This window comes from Mobula birostris, chromosome 32 (assembly GCF_030028105.1).
Source record: "Mobula birostris isolate sMobBir1 chromosome 32, sMobBir1.hap1, whole genome shotgun sequence".
Classification (NCBI taxonomy): Eukaryota; Metazoa; Chordata; class Chondrichthyes; order Myliobatiformes; family Myliobatidae; genus Mobula; species Mobula birostris.
In genome coordinates this window covers 9,973,600-9,995,167 of record NC_092401.1, presented here as the reverse complement: position 1 = coordinate 9,995,167, position 21,568 = coordinate 9,973,600, and positions in this window count along the sequence as shown.

Here is a 21,568-nt window from a genome sequence, read left to right as displayed (position 1 = left end):
AATTATACAAAAATCATTTGAACTAGGATGCAAAAATTGTAAAAACTTTTTCCTATCCTTGCAAATTCATGCAAAATTAATTCATGTCATAGTGAATTTGAGACAAATAAAATCACACACAAGATAATCTAAGTCAAGGTACGTGAGTTGATTTAATCTTTCATATTCATTTCTGATGTATTTAAAAACATGCAAGTTGTGATCTTTTTGTATAAGGCAAATATTAGTAGTTTCCACTGAGATTTATACTTTCTATCTGATGTAGTACTAGCTGTAGGAGGGTATACCCATTGTACACAGTTGTCCTCCCACTGACTAGAAACTGTAATTTAAACATTTTTAGATCTCTAAAGTAGATGTTGTTTATATGCTACAAACCATTACACATTCTATCTAGGAGGTTAAACGTGCAAAATAAATTTCCGCACTGCTGTTTCAAAATAAGAGGTTTCCACTTCCACTTGAGTGGTGCTTACCTGGAATATTAACACCTATAAAGAAAAAAAAAAATGTTTTTCTTTTATCTGCAGGTTCAGCATCCTTTATTTGAAATGCTTGTGGCCAGAAATGTTTTGGATTTTGGATTTTTGGATTTTGAAATATTTGCATCTATATGATGACATAGCTTGGGGATGGGACCAAAGTTTAAACACGAAATACATTTATATTACATACACCACTTATGTACAGGTGGTGTGTAGCTCACAGAGTGAACAGGTTGCAGTCACAGCACAGTCTGATGGAGCTGGGTCCTTCACAGGTTGTAGGAGTTGAATGACTATCTTTATTACCAGGTTGCGGCGCTGCGATTGACTTCATATCCGCTGCCGATTTCAATCAGCTGCCCATTCCACAGCAATCGTGACGAGAGAATATGGTAGTTTATATAATATTTTTAATAATTATGTGCATGACACAATTACCTTCAGTTTTCAGTTCATCGTGATAGATCTTTGCTTGTTTCATGATCAGCGTACCATTAAGCAGAATATGTTCACTTCGATGCCGATGAATCTCTTTCAATACACGACTGAGATCTTCACTTTCACATTATGCAGTACTTTTTTATTTTCATTAACTTCTGTTTATTATTTATGTACGGTCACTTCTTAGTACTGTCTGTAGTGCGCAGAGACCCGCACGTTGCCTGGGAACCTTCCCAGTGCCTTGTGGGAATTTCCATGTGAGCACTCAATTTGGATTTCAGAAGTTTTTGATTTTGGAATTTCAGATGACGGGGTACTCAGCCTGTACTAACTTTAATGAACTTTTAAGCCCCTGCCAAGGGCTACTTTTGCAATGTAATCACTACCACAATACAGGAAACACTGATGAAACAGTGCAAATTTGGCAGGTTCGCAGATGTGACTTCACAATTTTCTGACAAAAGGCAGACACTATATCATTTCAATGGAGGCTGTTCTGACGGAACAACACTCAGAATTGTTCTGAAGTATCAGCTTAGTGTTCATCTGTACTAGGTCAGCAAACTCTCAGAGTTGGTGAGTGCCATTATCAATGAAATCTAGGAGATACCTAAAACTATTTAGTCAGTGTTAAAGAATAGTTATAATGTTGAAGGAGGCCAATAAGTTCATGGAATCTTTACTGCTCAATGCAAGAACAATCGAGCTGGTTTCATACTCCTGCCGTCTCCCCTTTACCATACAAATTCTTTCATCTCTTTAAATGCAACCATTGAATCTGTTCACCTGCTCTCCATCTCATACTCAAGTTGAAGTCAACAATGTACAGTACCGTGCAAAAGTCTTAGGCACATATATCTAGCTCGGGTGCCTAAGACTTTTGCAGTACTGTATTTGTCAACGTGGAGCAGAGAGTGGGTTTGTAGATCTGGTGGGAACAAAGGATGTTGGGAATGGTGAGGGTTGGCCGCTGTGTGAGGAGTGTGGGACAGGAGGCAGAGAAGGAGTACTAGTGGGTGGGGGGAGGTGTCACAGAAGCAGACACTCACAGCCCTGACACCAGTCAAGGTCATTTGATTCCAAACAATGTTGTATTGATCATTACAGAATGTCTCTCTAGTGCTTCCCACTCTCTCCCCTCTTCCTTCCGCTTCTCCCAATCATGATTCCCCTCTCCCTGACCCTTTCCCACTGTCAGTCGACAATAGAGACCCATATCAGAATCAGGTTTACCATCACTCACATATGTCATAAATTTCGTATTTTTTGTGGTAACTGTACAGCACAAATCATAAAATTGCTACAATACTGTGCAAAAGTCTCAGGCAAGCTAGCTATACAGAGTTAAAAAAATACACGTGGACTAAGATGTTAACTGTCCTGTGCTATCACCAGTGGGGTCATCAGTTGATCTGCCACCTGTCTTCAGGAGAGTTGGCCGCTTATGATCAAGACTCCCTCGAAGTGGTGGGCCAGCAGTGCTAAAGCACCACCTCCCACTGGTGAGCTTAAAAACTTGGCATCTGCCTCTATCAGAGTTGTTGGTCGCTTCCATCCAACAGATAGTCTACTCTTCAGGTGTCTATGCAACTACTGAAGGGTTTGCAAAAGATGTATGCACTGTCTGACTATCTGCCCCTCTGGACATACTTGGTCCACACCCTTGCTGATCCTTTCTCTGCTGCCTCAGCTACAGCCCTGCTGGTTGACTTGATCTCTCTTCTAGTGAAGCCAAGGTCACGCAGCCACTTCTGGAGAGTGAACGCAATAAACCCACGGCAGCCTACTTCGAATGGATAGCATGAGACCTTCCACCCTTTGTCTCTACACTCTGATCTTAATTCTGCACACTTGGTTAACTTGCGCTCATGGGCTTCATCGATGTTGTCTTCCCAGGGGACTGTGAGTTCACCAATAACCACTTCTCTACTGGTGTCAGACCATACGATTATATCTGGACGCAATGTGGTGAAAGCTATTTGCTCCGGGAAACTGCCTTTCCCGTCCAGGTCAGCCTTGACACACAAATCATTGACTGAAGAAAATATGCTTGATCGTGAGCCTGTGCTGTACACCCTTGACTTGGAGCCTTCTTTCACAAATGATATGCGATGTTCTGTGCAACATGGGGCATGAGATAAGTTGTGCTGCAGTACTCTCTGCTCAACCGCTTCTGTTACAACTTTGAGAACATTGTTATGTCTCCAAGTATACATGCCGCTGGAAAGATTGACTCTGCATGCACTCAAAATACGTTGAAGTGTTCCCTTCTCATCACAAGCAGCACACCTGTCTGTCTTATCTTCATACCAGGTGCTGAGGTTGGCAGGTGTTGGGAGCAGATCGCACGCTGCTCTGCATAGAAAAGAAATGCAGAGCGGTTCCATCTGCCGCAGAACATTCCAAGATAGATGTCATTGTTCAACACTTTCCCACCAGGTCCAAGCCCCTTGTTTGGCCAGGCCAGCTGTTTTAGCTAAGCTCTTCTCCTCTTCTACCTCTCCTACTTCTTGTGTTACAAGCTCACGGCGCTCCTTACTTATAGAAGATGACCACCACTTGTGGGTTGTCCATCCAAGTCCCTGGCAGCCTAGCTGGATAGCCCCAACCGTCTCCTTGTGCTTCAACCTAGACTCTGTCTCGTCATCTGCTACACAGGCTGACCACTTCCTGCCTGATCTCACATCCGGCTTGGTGTTCCTGATGACAGGGTCTTTTGAGTCTCGAAGCATCGAGAATGATCTTACCTTGGCTACCTCGACCTCTTCAACAAGGGATTGCACTGGGATGGTAAGCTTTGTCTGGCTACTGTGGATTGCAACATTGGTGAGGCTGCTCGGTACTCCAAGCCACTTCTTCACATACTTGTTGATCTTCCATTCCATTGCCTCAACATGGGACATTGCCACTTCATAGACAGTTAGTGGCCACATTATCCATGGCATCGGTCCGTACTGCAAGCAGCACAACTTCAACTTGCCAGGCAAGCCACATTTGTCAACAGACATCAGACCTCTGCTGATCTGTTCTCCTGTCTCTTGAACCCTCTTGGTGTCTCTCAGTTCCTCTGTGTACCACTGCCCGAGGCTCTTAACTGGTTGGTCCTGAATGGATGGAATCTCCTCTCCGCAAAGGGTGAAATGAAAGTCAACCCGCTTTCCTCTCCTAAGAACAAGACTCCTTGACTTCTTGATCTTGAACTTCATTCTTCCCCAATCCATTAGCTCCTCGAGTCTAGATAGTACATTTTCCACTGCCTCCGTGCTGGGACCCAAAAGGGTGAGATCGTCCATTAATGCTCGTATTAGTAGTAACTCCCCTCCGCCATCAAGTGTGACACCTGGTCCCACTGATTCTGCAGCCCTCACAATGACCTCCATGGCTAACACAAAAAGGATGGGTGAAATCGCACGTCCCACTGGGATTCCAACATCCAAGCTCTGCCACCTAGTTGTAAACTGCTGAGTGGAAAACCTCATCCGGAAATCGTTGTAGTACTGCATAACAAAGTTCCTCACCTTAGCAGGAATCCATAGAAATTTCATCGCAAACTCAATCAGGACATGGGGAACAGAACCATATGCATTTGCCAGATCAAGCCGAACTACAGCCAGATTTCTTCTCAACCTTTTTGACTCCTGGATGGTATGCCATATCATACTAGAATGTTCAAGGCATCCTGGGAAGCCTGGTATTCCTGCCTTCTCCATTCTCTATCACAAATGAAGATATTCTTTCTGCCAGAATGCCAAACATCATCTTCCCCTCTACATTCAGGAGTGAAATTGGTCGGAACTGATTCAATGTAAAAGAATTCTCTTCCTTTGGATGGATACACCTTCAGCCTCACTCCATAACAAAGGAACAACACCTTGTCTCCACACCAACTTTAACAATCTCCACAAGTATTTCCTCAGCTCTTCACACTTCTTGAACACCTTATACGGCACTCCATTAGGTCCTGGCACTGAGCCTGACCTTGCCTTTCTGAAGAACCGTTCGACTTCTACCAATTTGGGTTCTGACAGTTCGAACTTCGCTCCTGGCTTGATAGGTTTCCCAAGTCCTGAAATGTCAAACAAAGGAGCCTCCCGCTGTTAGTTAGAGTAAGTGTTTGCCAGGAGATCCTCAAGTTCTTGTGAGAGATGTTAAGCTGCCCGCTCTTACTTTGTTCAAGCAGTTTCTTTGTGAATTCGTGACGGTTCTCAAAGAACAACTTTCTTGCCTTCTCTCTCTTCTTTCTCTTTTAACATTGTGACTCAGCATGACGGAGTGATGCTAACTTCATTCGAAAATGTTCTCGGAGATCAGCAAGCCCTGGCTTGTCACCCTCACTTGCTACCTTCCATCACTGTCTCAACAATCTAAGCTCTCTCCTCAACCTACTAATCTCCTTCTGGCACCTGCTTGGTTGCTGTGTAGGCCTTGCTTTCTTCAACTCAACCAAACCAAACCTGTACTTTCCAACATGGTAAATCATATCGCCCATCACTTCCAACTTTCCCTTTGATGTTCCCCTGAGAGTGTTCTCTAACATCATACTGACATCCTCATCAAACACACGCCAAGCCTTCTCATCTGCCATTGCTGGCCACTTGACCTTCCTCTTCTTCTCTACCTCCGCACCACCACCATCATGCAAAGGATCTACCTGGGTACTGTGGTCCGAAACCTGACCTGAGTTATCTCTCGTCTGACCTGGAGTATGATGACTCTCTCCAGAGCGAATCGCTGTGGCTTGTGAATCAGTGGTTGAAAAGACCACATCATCTGTGCTTGGTGAAGTAATCTCATCTTCATCCACTAGGATGGAATAGCACCTCAACTTTGCTTGGTGGACCCCTAAACCTTTAATGCTGGAAAACGCTCTCCCACACCAACACACTGGACACTCAGAGCCTCTTATCCTAGCTCTTGGTCGTAGTCGTTCCCTGTAATTAACTGTATCCGTCCGATTGGGTCCATCATTCTCCCTCCCTCTCAGAGGACCCCAGGGTATGCTCACTTACAGTACATACTGTAAGTGCCTCAGACTTTTGCACAGTACTGTATATTAAGAAGAGCAGTGGACTTCGTACGGACTCCGTTACCAACAATTTATTTCCCTCCACAGATAATGCTTGGCCCACTGAGTTCCTTCAACACTTTGTTTTTTCGCTCCAGATTCCAGTATCTGCAGCCTCTCGTGTCTCAATGGGTTCAATTTAATGTCAGAGAAATGAACGCAATATACATCCTGAAATTCTTTTTCTTCGGAAACATCCACGTAAACAGAGGAGTGTTCCGAAGAATGAATGACAGTTAAATGTTAGAACTCCGAAGCCCCCCCCCCAAACTCCCCACTCCCCCACCAGCAAAAAAGCCTCGGCAACCCCCACCTAGCACTCAAGCATGCAGCAAAGCATCAATAAAGACATAGACTTGCAGTACCCCAAAGACTACTCGTTCACTTGGTAATTCGATATACAACAGGCTCTCTCTCCCTAATAAGGGAAAGGAGACGTCCACGTTTCACAGCAAGAAGGGAGACATAGCAAAACAACTCGGCGACTTATGGTGTTTAAAGTCTGTCGCGTCGCTTTTTCCGAGTTCTGTGTCCAAAGATCTCAGGTCTCTGGGCACACAGCCAGCTCGCTGCTTTAGGTCTTCCTTGTACACCCACGACACACCAGTTTTAGGCGGCGCCCCAACCTCGAATCCACCCGCCTCCAGAGCCACAAAATCCAGCACCCTGAAGGCGTGCTAGTCTTCTAGGCCACAACCTTGGGATATCGAATAATGGCCGGCCGTGAGGCCCTGACAGCGGGTCCCATTCCCGCAAAGAACCAAAGTCAGTGTGTAACTCCAGGTCAGGATCTTCAAAAGAACCCTGAAAAGGAAAAAAAGAGATATTAAAGATAGAAATAGAACTATTTCCGAAGATGCAAGCAAAGGAGTGGCTGTTAGACGTCATCGTCCTAAGCTACCACACACTTCTCTGCAGTCCAAAAATCAACTATTCACCTCTTTGAATGTTCAATTTATCTCCCATAGTCTAGCACCTTTGAGACTTTGGAGGTGACAGACCATCAGATTTTCCAGACTTTTGGATGTCACCTCAATATATTTGCATTTCTCATTTTTAATGTTACATAGTAGTATAGTAATTTTCTTATTGAATCCCATGTGTTTAAAGGCAGCAGAAGAACCTGAAGAATTTCAACTTGTCAGTTTCAGTGTGTATAATTCAGCATGCTAAACAAACTGAACCATACCAAAACTCTGGACCCTGGTTTCAACTGTAGATCTATTCACTTTCCTGACCCTGAAGTCAGCTTCAGTCCCAGCCCACAGCCTGGACCTCAGTACCAAATACACAGCTGGCTCGCACTCCAAACCATCAGAACTTCCAAGCGTTAGGTTTTCAGAGATTTGATATACTGTACTACTACCTGTCAACAGTCTCTTCCACTGTTGGGGTGAGGCTAAAAACAAACTAGGAAACCAGCACATCATAGTCCACACCCCAATGGCATGAATATCGAATTCTCCAGTTTCGGGTAAACTGCTCTCCTTCTTTCCCTTTTCTCTCCAGCTGATCCACCCAGTTCTTTCTACGTCCACTGGGTCCCACCACCCCCCCCCCCCATACCAACTGTGCCCACTTTCACTCCCTACCTCCCTTATTTGGTTCCATGCACCACTTTCCTTTCCTATCAAATTCTGTCATCTGTCCCCTTTTGTTACGTCTGCTTATCACCTCCCAGACTTCATCACTATTTCCACCCTTTACTCCTCCAGCTGTCTGGAACTTCTCCCCACCTGAATCCGCCTACGCCTGCCAGCTCTTGTTGCATCCCTTCCCCTCACCTGTTTATACCGGCTATCATCCCTTTATCTTTCAGTCCAACTGAGGGGCCACATCCGGAAGCTTCAACTGTCTGTTTCCCTTCATGGATGCTGCCTGACCCACTGACTTCCTCCAGCATCCTTTTTGTTGCTCTAGCTTTCCACATTACATGTTACCCTTGTGGTTCAATGGTTCAATTTCATATCAGAGAATGTAGACAGTATACAACCTGAAATTCTTACTCTTTGCAGACATCCACAAAACAAAAACACCCAAAGAATGAATGGCAGAAAAAACGTTAGAACCCCAAAGCCCTCCTCCCCCCACGCACAGGCAGCAGCAAAAGCAACAACTCTCCCTCCCGCAACAACTGCTCTAGCAAAAGCATCAAACCCCCCCACCACCACCCACCATACAAGCAATAGCAAAGGCCCCAGAGACCATAATCTAAAGTCCATCAAAAACTACCGTCCATCCCAACACATCGACATCTCAGATAGGCTCTCTTTCTCACAAACGTTGGAGGGAGAGATATCGTTCCTGCCACAGACAAGAAGGGAGACCAACAGCTCGCTGTTTCGACGTTACAATCTCCAGTATCACTTATCCGAGTGCTGTATCTTCCTGTGATTCCTGCACAAGACCCTCCAAATTCCTTCATGCCATAGCTTTCTGTTGCTTTCCCACTTAAATAATACTTCCTTCCTTTGCTTTTCCTTCGAAAATGAAAAACTTCGTATTCTACAGCACAGTACCCTGTTTGCCAACATTTTGCCCACTCACTTCTACTACTATTATCCCTCTGTACACTATATCTTCCGCACAACTTGACATCCAATGAAATTTAGTGCTGTCCACAAATCTGGGTACCAGACATTCTTTTCCATCAATGTACACTCAATGGCCACTTTATTAGGTACCTCATTTCCCTAATAAAGTGGCCACTGAGTGTATGCTCATAGTCTTTTGCTGTTGTGGCCTACCCACTTCCTGGGTCGACAAGTTGTGCATTTAGAGATGCTGTTCTGCCCACCACTGTTGTACCATGTGGTTATTTGAGTTACCGTCATCTTCCTGTAAGCTTGAGCCAGTCTGGACATTCTACTCTGACCTCTCTTGTTATTAACAAGGCATATTCGCCCACAGAACTGCTACACACTGGATTTTTTTTTTGTTTTCACACTTTTTTTCTGTAAACTCTACAGTTGTGTGTGAAATTCCAGGAAACCAGCAGTTTCTGAGATACTCAAGTCACCCTACCTGGCACCAACAATCATTCCATGGTCAAGGTCACTTAGATCACATTTCTTCCCCATTCTGATGTTTGGTCTGAACAACAAATGAACCTCTTGAACATGTTTGCATGCTTTTATGCAGTGAGCTGCTGTCCCATGATTGGCTGATTAGATGTTTGCGTTAATAAGCAGGTGTACGGGTGTTCCTAATAAAGCGGCCACTGGGTGTATATTTTAAGTAGTTGCAGTACCAGGAGTGACCATACACCATCCCATTGGTCACAGGTTTCCAACCTGAAAATTGCACCTTTGTCCCTACTTGATGCTTTCTGCTTGTTAGTTACTCCTTTATCCATTCTGCTATGGTCTCGAATACCATGGACTGTTACTTAACCTTCCATGGCACATTTTGTTCAACACCTTCTTGAAGGCCAAAAAGTTCGTTTATAGCCTGCCCTCTATCTACTTTTGTCATAATTTCTCTAAAAAACCGAAATACATAAAGGTTGAAAGAGTACAGTGAAAATTTACAAGGATGTTGCTGAGTTGGAAACCTGAGTTATGAGGAAAGATCGAATAGATTAGGACTTTATTCCTTAAAGTGTAGAAAATTGAGTGGAGGTTTGATTAGAGGTATACTAAATTATGAGGGGTTTAGATAAAGTAATTTCAAGCAAGCTTTTTCCATGAGGTTGAGTGGAACTACAACTAGAGGTCAAGGGTTAAGGGCAAAAGGTGGAAATTTTAAGAGGAACAGGAGGAAAACCTTCTTCACTCACAGGGTCATGAGAGTTTGGAAGGAGCTGCCAACCCAAGTGGTACGTGTAAGCTTGATTTCAACATATAAGAAAAGTTTGGATAGGTACAGGGCTGGTAGGGATATGGAGGGTTATGGTCGCAGTGCAGGTCAGTGGAAATAGGCTGTTTAAATGGGTAAACATGGACTAGATGAGCCAAAGGGCCTGTTTCTGTGCTGTACTTTATATGACTCTATGACTCTAAATTTGCCAGACATGATGTCCCCTTCATGAAACCATGCTAACTCTGAGTGTTCAACATTTTTTTGCTGAAGGGCCCAAGGCTGACCTGCACACAGAACCTTCCAATCATCTGCTAATGATTCAACAGTGTCTTGCACACTTGCCCTCCATTCTTAAGCATATTATCAGCCTTAAAGGCAAAGGAAATTATATGCAGAAGTTCTAAACCATTTGACCCAAATTTAAAATCTGACATGCTATCCAATTGGTTAGTTGTGGCTTCCACAGTCATAGTGCACTGATGTGGTGAGACCTCTGGTCTTTGTGGAAAGTTACCTACAACATACAGAATACCAACAACTAATCTGGTACTTCGGGTAAAAACTTGCTGCTCAGTTTGGCCCACATCTAGTTAAACGTTTGTCATTCGGCTACTGTACAATATCTCTCAATGTAAGTTAATAACAAAAAGAATCAAACAGGAATTAGTTTGAAAAAATAATAAGAGAGAGAATGAGATTGCCACCTTAGCAGCTGGTATGGATCTGAAGGTTGACACATATGTCCTTTTATGTCTTCAGTAAATATCAGTGAAAAATCAATAGTATAACCAAAACATAAATACATTGACAGAGCTTCTGCAATGAGAACAGTGTGTTACTTTTTATCATGAAACAACCTATTACTTTTTCATTGTTTCTCACTGGAGTTTTACCACTCAACCTGTCAGACATTGTTCCTCACAGATAAAACCCATTGTCCAAACGGGAGCAGCTTTACAATGGCAGTGTTTGAATACTGTAAAATACTTGCCATTCATAATATAGGATGTCTAATTTGAAGGATTAAATTTGGTATGAAATTTCGACATGCATTTCCATCTGTTAAGCAACAGTGAACAACATAAGAAAAGCAAGTCACTATGTGGGGCATTGCAGAATACTCAACCATTAAGTGTGAAATAGGGTTTCACTTCACAGAACAACTTCAAAAGTTGTTTTGTAAAGTTTGCAGCTTCTGGCATCCTGCCTGAGCACTTTCAGCTATTGTGTTTCTTTTATTCATGAGATTCATGGTGATTTGAAAATGCACTGTTATGTTTTGAGCCCTGCATGTCGGGCATGGTAAAGGCAAGTGGATGAAAAGTCATATATTGAAGGGAAAGCAAACAACAAGGAACATGCATATAGAAAAGAAGTGATAATATTTTTAGAACTTCTGCATAAGATTTTGTTTAATCTAATGCTATCTCAGCTGCATTTTGCCTTGCAGTCTCAAAGGGAAAATTAAAATTGCTAACATGCAGAGCATGGCAGAGGCAATTCGACCCAATATACCTATATAATAAACCTATTACAGAGAAAATTTACAAGGATGTTGCCAGGTCTCGGAGGGCCTGAGTTATAGAGAAAGGTTGAATAAATTAGGTTTCATTCTCTGGAGCATAGGAGAATGAGGGGAGATTTGAAAGAGGTATACAAACTTATGAAGGGTATAGATAGGGTAAATGCAAGCAAGCTTTTTCCACTGAGTTTGGCTAAGACTAGAATTAGAGGTCATGGTTTAAGAGTGAAAGGTGAAATGTTTAAGGGGAACATGATGGGGAACTTCACTCAGAGGGTGATGAGACGGTGGAACAAGCTGACAGTGGAAATAGTGAATGCAGTTTGATTTCAACATTTAAGAGAAGTTTGGATAATTATATGAATGGCTGGGGTATGGAGGGCTATGGTCCAGGTATAGGTCAATGGGACTAGGCAGAATAATAGTTCAGCACACACTAGATGGCTCTTTCTGCACTGTTGTTCTCTATGAGTGCATACCTTTAATTAACCATACTTAGTGATAGCCCTGAAATGTTTTCCTTTATAAAGTTATTATCATATCTCCTTCTTGGAAATAATTCAGAAGACGTGTAGCATGGGTGGTTGTTGGTTGGGTTGAGCTGTTCTCCAATCTTGGCAATTTATTTGCAAACATTTCGTCGCCATGTGAGGAGATATCGTCAGTGTGCTGTCGATTATGGTGTGCCCTCTGAACACTTGACCTTTATATATTTTTCAATTAGCTGATTGGATGTCATTTCAGAAACCCAATTGTGATACGGGGAGGAAATCTCACCGCTGATTGGCTGTGTGGCAAACTTCGTGCTTTGGGGTCAGGAATTTTGCCTGCGTCATCTCAGAGCCAACGAGCAACAAGATTTCCTCCCCACATCACAATTGAGTTGCTGAAATGATGTCCAATCAGCTGATGGAAAAGTATATAAAGATCAAGTGTTCAGAGGACACACCACAATCATCAGCGCACTGAGGATGTCTCCTCGCGTGGTGACAAAATGTTTGCAAGTAAATTGCCAATATCAGAGAACATCTCCTTCTGTTGGCTTTTCAGATTCAGATTCAGATTTAAATATCATACCCAGTGATATGCCGGGGGAAATCCACAAGTATTACCACACATTCTGGCTCCATCATATCACATCCCCAGTGCTTGGGAGGACGACATTTGAACACAACAAAACAGAACATAACAAGCAACAAAGCAACAACATCGAAGCAAGCCCCATTCTTCCCCATCTTGCACTCGCCCACTCACATGCACAGCACTCTAACCCCAGGATAGGCCAATTTCAGCCTTCAGTCTCCACTGAACCCCAACTTCCCCAGAGGATGCACGGAGATTCCTAGGCTCTGGCCATTGGGCCTTGACTTCTGGACTTCCAATTGACCTTCAACCTTTGGCCTTTGATCTGAGCCTCCGGCATGCATTCCATTAGATCCTAACACACCAACTTTCTGGATTTTAAAAGAATCTCATTTCCTTCCACCGTCCAGTTATTTTACCAATTATCTTAAAATTTTAGAAACACAGAAGATTACAGATGCTGGAATCTGGAATAAAAATGAAATACTGGAGGAAATCAGAGGGTCAAGAAGCATCTAGGGAGACACATGGTGAGACCCTGCATCAAGACTAGGAGAGTAGAGGAAATGAAAGGAGGAATGAGGCAGGTGATAAGTGGAACCAAGTGAGAAGGAAGGTGATGGGCAGATAGAGACAAATAATAACTCATATTCTGTCTGGGTAGTCTAAAACCCAATGAAATGAGCATTAAATTTTCCAACCTCAGTTAACCCACACTCACTAATCTTTCTCTCTCCTGGTTGCACTCCTCGCCGCTTGTTACCAATTTCGTTCCCCTCCTCTATTTGGTTCCATCTGCCACACAATTCTCTTTTCCCCTCCTCTGTATGGTTTCATTTATTTAATTTTTTATTTGCTTGTTTATTTGGCGATACAGCATGGAGAAAAGCTTTGCCAGCGTTTTGAGCCACAGAACCCCAGAAACCCCCTGACAACCCCAAATAACCCTAACAATTTACAATAACCTATTAACCTATCTGGTACACATTGGACTGTGGGAGGAAACTGGAGCACCCGGGGGAAATCCACAGGGAGGACATACTCCTTACAGACAGCGCTGGAATTGAACACCAAACTCTGATGCACTGAGCTGTAATAGTGCTGCACTATCACCTGCCTTACTCACCAGATTCCAGCCAGTACAGTCTCTGACTTCCAGTAGCTAGCGCTACCTCTACCGTCCCCTCCCACACCTGGCCTATCTGCCATATTATTTTTTCTTTCCTTCTCTCCCTACCTATTACCCGCCAGCCACAGTTTCCTGACTCCACCCTTCTCCTCCCCCACCTGGCTCCATCTTGCCATCATCTCACTCCCCCTGAAATATCAAATATCCCCTTGCCTCCACAGATGCTGCCTGAACCTCCGAGTTCTTCATGCAATTTATAATCTTAAATTTGTATCCTCATTCCCCACATCAGAAAAATTTTCTTCCTATTGATTCTCCTTAATTCTACAACTTCCTCAAACCCTATAACATAGAAAAAGCTGGGAAATATATACAGTACTGTGCAAAAATCTTAGGCACATATATATAATTAGGGTGCCTAAAACTTTTGAGCAGTACTGTATTTGTAACTGTGGAGCAGAAAGCGAGTTTGTAAATTCTGTCCGTGGACTCACTTTATACCGCACGCTGTCGGAGCAGTGCTTCCAAGATAATCAAGGACACGACCCACCCAGCCGACACACTTTTCATCCCTCTTCCCTCCGGGAGAAGGCTCAGGAGCTTAAAGACTCATACGGCCAGATTTGGGAACAGCTTCTTTCCAACTGTGATAAGACTGCTGAACGGATCCTGACCCGGATCTGGTCCGTACCCTCCAAATATCCGGACCTGCCTCTCAGTTTTTTTGCACTACCTTACTTTCCATTTTTCTATTTTCTATTTATGATTTATAATTTAAATTTTTAATATTTAGTAATTTTACTATTTTTAATATTTAATATTTGTAATCCAGGGAGCGGGAAGCACAGAATCGAATATCGCTGTGATGATTGTACGTTCTAGTACCAATTGTTTGGCGACAATAAAGTATAAAGTATAAATTGGCAGGAGCAAAGAATGTTGGGGTTGGTGAGGGTGAAGTTCTGTGGGAAGGGTATGGAACAGGTGGCAAAGGAAGAGTCCCGGGGTGGGAGGTGGTCTGATTGTAAGCATACCCAGCCCTGGGACATCAAACAAGGCAATTTGATTCCAAGCAATTGGTTTATTGATCATTACAGAATGTCTCTCTGGTGCTTCCCATTTCCTCCCCTCTCCCTTCCCCTTTTCCCAACCATGATTCCCCTCTCCAAACCCCACTTCCCAATCAATCCACAACGGAGACCCATATCAGATCAAGTTTATCATCACTCACATGTGCCACAATTTTATTTTGCAGCAGCGGTACAGTGAAATACATAGGATATGTAAAATACAGTACATTGCAATATAAAGTTTTACGCACCCTAGATTTACATATGTGCCTAAGACTACTGCATAGTACTGTACATAGATCAGTAGGCCTAACATCTGTGGTAGATAAATTACTAGAAGGGATTAAGAAGGATAAGGTATACAGGCATTTGGAAAGACAGGAGTTGATTAGTCAATATGGCTTCCTATGTTGGAGATAATGCCTTACAGATTTAATTGAGCTGTTTGAAGAAGTAACTAAGGTGGGTGATGAGGGCAGAACGGTAGACATGGTCTATATGGGCCTCAGTAAGGCCTTTGACTAGTTTCCACATGGTAGGCTGCTCTAGAAAGTTAGATCACATGGGATCCAAGGAGCGCTATCTTATTGGATATAGAATTGGGTTGATGGAGGGAAGCAGAGGGTGATAAAGGAATTCAAAATGGAGGCGCATGACCTAGCTCCAGAGGTCAGTACCAGACCCATTGCTATTTGTCATCTCGGTATATCATGGCTATTAAGTCTGCAGATGACAGTAAAACAGTGAAGATGGTTGTCAGGGTTTGCAAATTGATCTTGATCAGCTGGATAAATGAGCAAGGAATGGCAAACGGCGTTTGATTCAGAAAAATGCAAGGAGTCGCATTTTGCAAAGACAAATAAAGGAAGGGTTTTTACAGTGAATGGAAAGCTCTTGAGAAATGTTATGGAACAGAGAGACCAAGAAGTACAAGTACATGATTCACAAACAAGAGAAAATCTGCAGGTGCTGGAAATCAAAGTGATATGCACAAAATGCTGGAAGAACTCAGCAGGCCAGGCAGTATCAATTGAAAAGAGTAAACTGTTGACATTTTGGCCAAAATGTCAACTGTTTACTCTTTTCAATAGATGACGCCTGGCCCGCTGAGTTCCTCCAAGTACATAGTTCTGTGATTCGAGGACTGAGTTATGGAAAGGAAATAAGCAGAGTGTAGAAAAATGAGGGGTGATCTTACCATCATCACTATGTGCAGTGTCATGATGTAGGCGATGATGGTGATCATGATAGCTCTCGGCAAATTTTTCGACAGAGGTGGTTTGCCGTTGCCTTCTCCTGGTCAGTGTCTTTACAGGCCGAGTGTCCCCAGCCATTATCAATAGTTTTCAGAGATTGTCTGCCTGACGTCAGTGGTTGCAGGACTTGTGATATGCACCAGCTGCTCATACAACCTTGCACCATCTGCTCCCATGGTTTCATGTGACCCTGATTGGGGAGGGTGGAGGAGTGCTAAGCAGTTGTTACACCTTGCCAAACGTGACCTGCAGGCTAGTACCTCCTTTGGTAGAGACATATCTCTACCCCACCACTAGTTTTGATGGGCTCTGGATCAAGGTCTCTCTGGGGGGGGGGGGGGGGCTTTTGATATTGCTTGCATAGTGCGGGGGGGAGTATGGAGTTCATTGCTTATACTGGCACAAGTGGGGTTGGTTGATGCTTCTGTTGCTGATTGGGTGAAGGGAGGACAGAGGGAGGGCTTTGGGGCTTTGATGTTTCCATCATTCATTCTACGGGGTTTCTTTTTTTTTGTGGGTGTCTGTGAAGAGTAGGAATTTCAGGTTGTATACTGCATACATTCTTTATATGTTAAAATTAACCTTTGAACTTCTGAGAAACAACTTAGGACACTAAGAACAAATGGGCGTCACAGTGCCGTAGCTAGTAAAGCTGCCGTCTCACAGCTCTCGTGACGCTAGGATGAATCCTGATATGTGTGGAGGTTGTACGTTCTCTTGGCAAACCTCTGGGTTCCCTCCCACATGCCAAAGACATCTGTTTGCTAGGCTGGCTTCCCATTGTAAATTATCTTTGGTTTAGTTGAGTGATGGAATATGAGGAGAATAAAAATGGAATTAGTGTAAATGGGCGCTGGACATTCAGCATCGATCCTGGGAGCTAAGGGACCAGTTTTCATGCTGTAGGGGTTAATGTCTATGAACAAATAAAAGTGCTGCATAAAAAACAGTTGCTTCTGTGGAGCAAAATAGAGCCTCATATTACTGATATGGAACTTTCTCCAATTAACCCCATCCTCACCCCATTGCACCAAACTACACTCTCTTCAGTTGTTCTGTGCTCTCCTTACCAGCGCAATGTTCTATCTACCAGCCCTATGTACTCTCCACTGGCTTCATGTTCCTGTACTAGTTTTGTGTTCTCCTACTGAAGCCACAGTTTCACATCACTCCACATACTCCCATTAACTCCAGATTTTCTCTATGAGACCAACTAGAAGAGAGGCCCCAGACAGACAGAATAGAGGAGAGGCCATATTGGAATTGGTGCTAGGCAATGAACCAGGTCAGGTGTCAGATCTTTCAGAGGGAGAGCATTTTAGAGGCAGTGACCACAACTCTCTGACCTTTACAAGATCCTTGGAGAGGGATAGGAGATGATAGTATAAAAAAGCATTTAACTTGTAGGAGATAAACTATAATGCTATTCTGCGGTGGCAGTTGGTAAGGGAGCACTTGCTGGGATTTCTGAATAGGTTTGTCCCACTGAGACACAGAAAGAGTGAAGGACTATGGTTGATTAAGGATTTAGAATATCTAGTCAAGAAGAAGAAAGAAGCTTACTTAAGACTTAGGAAGGAAGAATCAGTGCTCTAGAGAGTTACAATGTAATCAGGAGGAGCTGAAGAATGGACTTAGGACAGCAGGAAGGGGGGCATGAGAAAGTCTTGGCAAGTAGGATTAAGGAAAATCCCAAGGCATTCTACATGTATGTGAAGAACAGGAGTCGGAGAAGGTAGAAGAGGGCATAAATAAATTCTTTGCTTCAATATTCACCAGTGAGAGGGACCTTATGATTGTGAGGATAGTGTAAAACAGATTGATTTGCTTGAACAAAGCAATGTGTTAGGACTTCTGAAAACATTAGGACAGCTAAGTCCCTGGGGCCAGATAGGATATACCTAGGTTACTGTAGGAAGTGAGAAAAGAGATTTCTACACTCTTTGCAATAATCTTTGTGTATTCATTGCCACAGGAGCAGTACTAGATGGATACACCTAAGTAACTGCAGGAAGCAAGGGAAGAATTTGTTGTGGCTTTGACAATGGTCTTTGCGTACTCACTGCCACAGGAGTAGTGCCAGAGGATTGAGGGGTGGCAAATGTTATTCCTTTGTCCAAGAAAGGTAATAGGGATAACCCTGGAAATTATAGATCAGTGAGTCTTTTGTCAGTAGTGGGCAAATTATTGGAGAAGGTTCATACAGACAGGATTTATGAATATTTAGAGAAGAATTGTCTTATTAGAGATAGTTATTGCGAGGAGCAGGTCAATCCATACAAGCCTGATTGAATTCTTTGAGGATGTTACAAACACATTGATGAAAGTAGAGCAATGGGTGGGGTGTAAATGGATCTTAGTAAGGCGTTTGATAAGGTTCCCATTGGGTTCATTCATAAAGTCAAGAGGCATAGGATCAAGGGAAACTTGACAGTATAATTGGCTTGCCCATTGAAACAGAGGGTGGTAGTAGATGGAGTGTATTCTGCCTGAAAGTCCGCGACCACTGGTGTTTCACAGGGATTTGTTCTGGGACCCCTGCTCTTTGTAATTCTGGTAAATGACTTGGATGAGTAAAGTGGAAGGGTTAGCTGGTAAGTTTGCAGGTGACACTAAGGTCGATGGAGTTAGAGATAGTATGGGGGGGGTGTTGTTGTAAGTTGCAATAGGACATTGACATGATGCACAGCTGGGTTGAGAAATGATAGATGGAGTTCAACCCAGAAAAATTTGAAGTGATTCATTTTGGAAAATCAAATTTAAAGGCAGCGTGCAGGGTTAATGGCAAGATTCTTAGCAGTGTGGAGGAACAGTGTGAATTCATATCTTGTAGATATTTTTCCCAGAGCTGAAATAGCTAACATGAGGGGGTATAGTTTTAAGGTGCTTGGAAGTAGGTTCAAGGGGGATGTCAAAGGTAAGTTTTTCACACAGAGAGCAGTGGGTGCATGGAATGTACTGCCAGCAAAGGTGGAGGAGGCGGATACAATAGGGTCTTTTAAGGGACTCTTAGATAGGTACATGGAGCTTAGTTAGAAAAACAGAGGGCTATGCGGTAGAGAAATTCTAGGTAGTTTCTAGAGTAGGTTACACGACTGGCACAGCAATGTGGGCTGAATGCCTTGTAGTATGCTGTAGATTTCTATGTTTTAAACTGGGGGACCTTAAGAGCCTCGGGCAATGGTACACAGAGGAGCTGAGAGACACCAAGAGGGTTCAAGGGACAGGAGAACAGATCAGCAGAGGTCTGATGTCTGTTGACAAGTGTGGCTTGCCTGGCAAGTTGAAGGTGTGGTGCTTGCAGTACAGACTGATACCACGGATAGTGTGGCCACTAACTGTCTATGAAGTGGCAATGTCCCATGTTGAGGCAATGGAACGGAAGATCAACAGTATGTGAAGAAGTGACTTGGAGTACCGAGCAGCCTCACCAATGTTGCAATCCACAGTAGCCAGACAAAGCTTACCATCCCAGTGCAATCCCTTGTTGAAGAGGTCGAGGTAGCCAAGGTAAGATCATTCTTGATGCTTCGAGACTCAAAAGACCCTGTCATCAAGAACACCCAGCCGGATGTGAGATCAGGCAGGAAGTGGTCAGCCCGTGTAGCAGCTGATGAGGCAGAGTCTAGGTTGAAGCACAAGGAGACGGTTGGGGCTATCCAGCTAGGCTGCCAGGGACTTGGATGGACAACCCACAAGTGGTGGTCATCTTCTACAGGTGAGGAGCGCCGTGAGCTTGTAACGCAAGAAGTACGAGAGGTAGAAGAGGAGAAGAGGTTAGCTAAAACAGCTGGCCTGGCCAAACAAGGGGCTTGGACCTGGTGGGAAAGTGTTGAACAACGACATCTATCTTGGAATGTTCTGCAGCAGATGGAACCACTCTGCATTTCTTTTCTATGCAGAGCAGCGTGCGATCTGCTCCCAACACCTGCTAACCTCAGCACCTGGTATGAAGATAAGACAGACAGGTGTGCTGCTTGTGGTGAGAAGGGAACACTTCAACATATTTTGAATGCATGCAGAGTCAATCTTTCCAGCGGCATGTACACTTGGAGACATAACAATGTTCTCAAAGTTGTGACAGAAACGGTTGAGCAGAGAGTACTGCAGCAGAATTTATCTCATGCCCCATGTTGCACAGAACATCGCATATCATTTGTGAAAGAAGGCTCCAAGTCAAGGGTGTACAGCACAGGCTCACGATCAAGCATACTTTCCTCAGCCAATGATTGGTGTGTCAAGGCCGACCTGGACGGGAAAGGCAGTTTCCCGGAACAAATAGCTTTCACCACATTGCGTCCAGATATAATCATATGGTCTGACACCAGTAGAGAAGTGGTTATTGGTGAACTCACAGTCCCCTGGGAAGACAACATCAATGAAGCCCATGAGCACAAGTTAACCAAGTATGTAGAATTAAGATCAGAGTGTAGAGACAGAGGGTGGAAGGTCTCATGCTATCCATTCGAAGTAGGCTGCCGTGGGTTATTGCATTCACTCTCCAGAAGTGGCTGCGTGACCTTGGCTTCACCAGAAGAGAGATCAAGTCAACCAGCAGGGCTGTAGCTGAGGCAGCAGAGAAAGGATCAGCATGGGTGTGGACCAAGTACGTCCAGAGGGGCAGATAGTTAGACAGTACATAGATATTTTTCAAACCCTTCAGTAGTTGCATAGACACCTGAAGAGTAGACTATCTGTTGGATGGAAGCGACCAACAACTCTGATAGAGGCAGATGCCAAGTTTTTAAGCTCACCTGTGGGAGGTGGTGCTTTAGCACTGCTGGCCCACCACCTCAAGGGAGTCTTGATCATAAGTGGGCCGAAACTCCTGAAGACAGGTGGCAGATCAACTGATGATCCCACTGGACAGTTAACATCTTAGTCCAAGTGTATTTTTTAACTCTCAATCCCTCAATGTCACTGCCCAAGTTGATAGGGTTGTTAAGAGGGTGTATGGTATGTTGGCCTTCATTAGTCAGGGAATTGAGTTCAACAACAGCACGATAACCTATTGAATGGTAAAAGGCCTTGATAGAGTGGATGTGGAGAGGATTTTTCCTGTGGTGGGAGAGTCTAAGACCAGAGGACACAGCCACAGAATAGAGGGGCGTCCCTTTAGAATGAAGATAAGGAGGAGCTTCTTCAGCCAGAGTGGTGAATTTGTGGAATTCTTTGCCACAGGCAACTGTGGAGGCCAAGTCCTTATGTATATTTAAGGCAGAGGTTGATAGGTTCTTGATTAGTCAGGGCATGAAGGGATACAGGAAGAAGGCTGGAAATTGGGGCTGAAAGAAAAATTGGATTAGCAATGATGAAATGGCAGAGCACACTCAAAGGGCCAAATTGCCGATTTCTGCTCCTATATCATAGTCTTATGATAACGTTACAGCTCTATAAAACCCAGATTAGACAACTCTTAGAATATTGTGTTTAATCTGGTCACCTGTGGAAGCTTAGAGAGAGTGCAGAGGAGATTTACCACACTGCTGCTGCTTGGAATGCTTGGGTATGTCTCATGAAGACAGATTGAAAGAGCTAGGGCTTTTCTCTTTGGAGTGAAGGAGGATGAGAGGTGACGATAGAATTGTACGAGATGATATGAGGCAGAGATAGTGTAGATAGTCTGAGACTTTTTCCCAGTGGAGAACTGACTCATACAAGGGGTCATAATTTTAAGGTGATTGGAGCAAAGCATAAAGGGGATGTCAAACTAAAT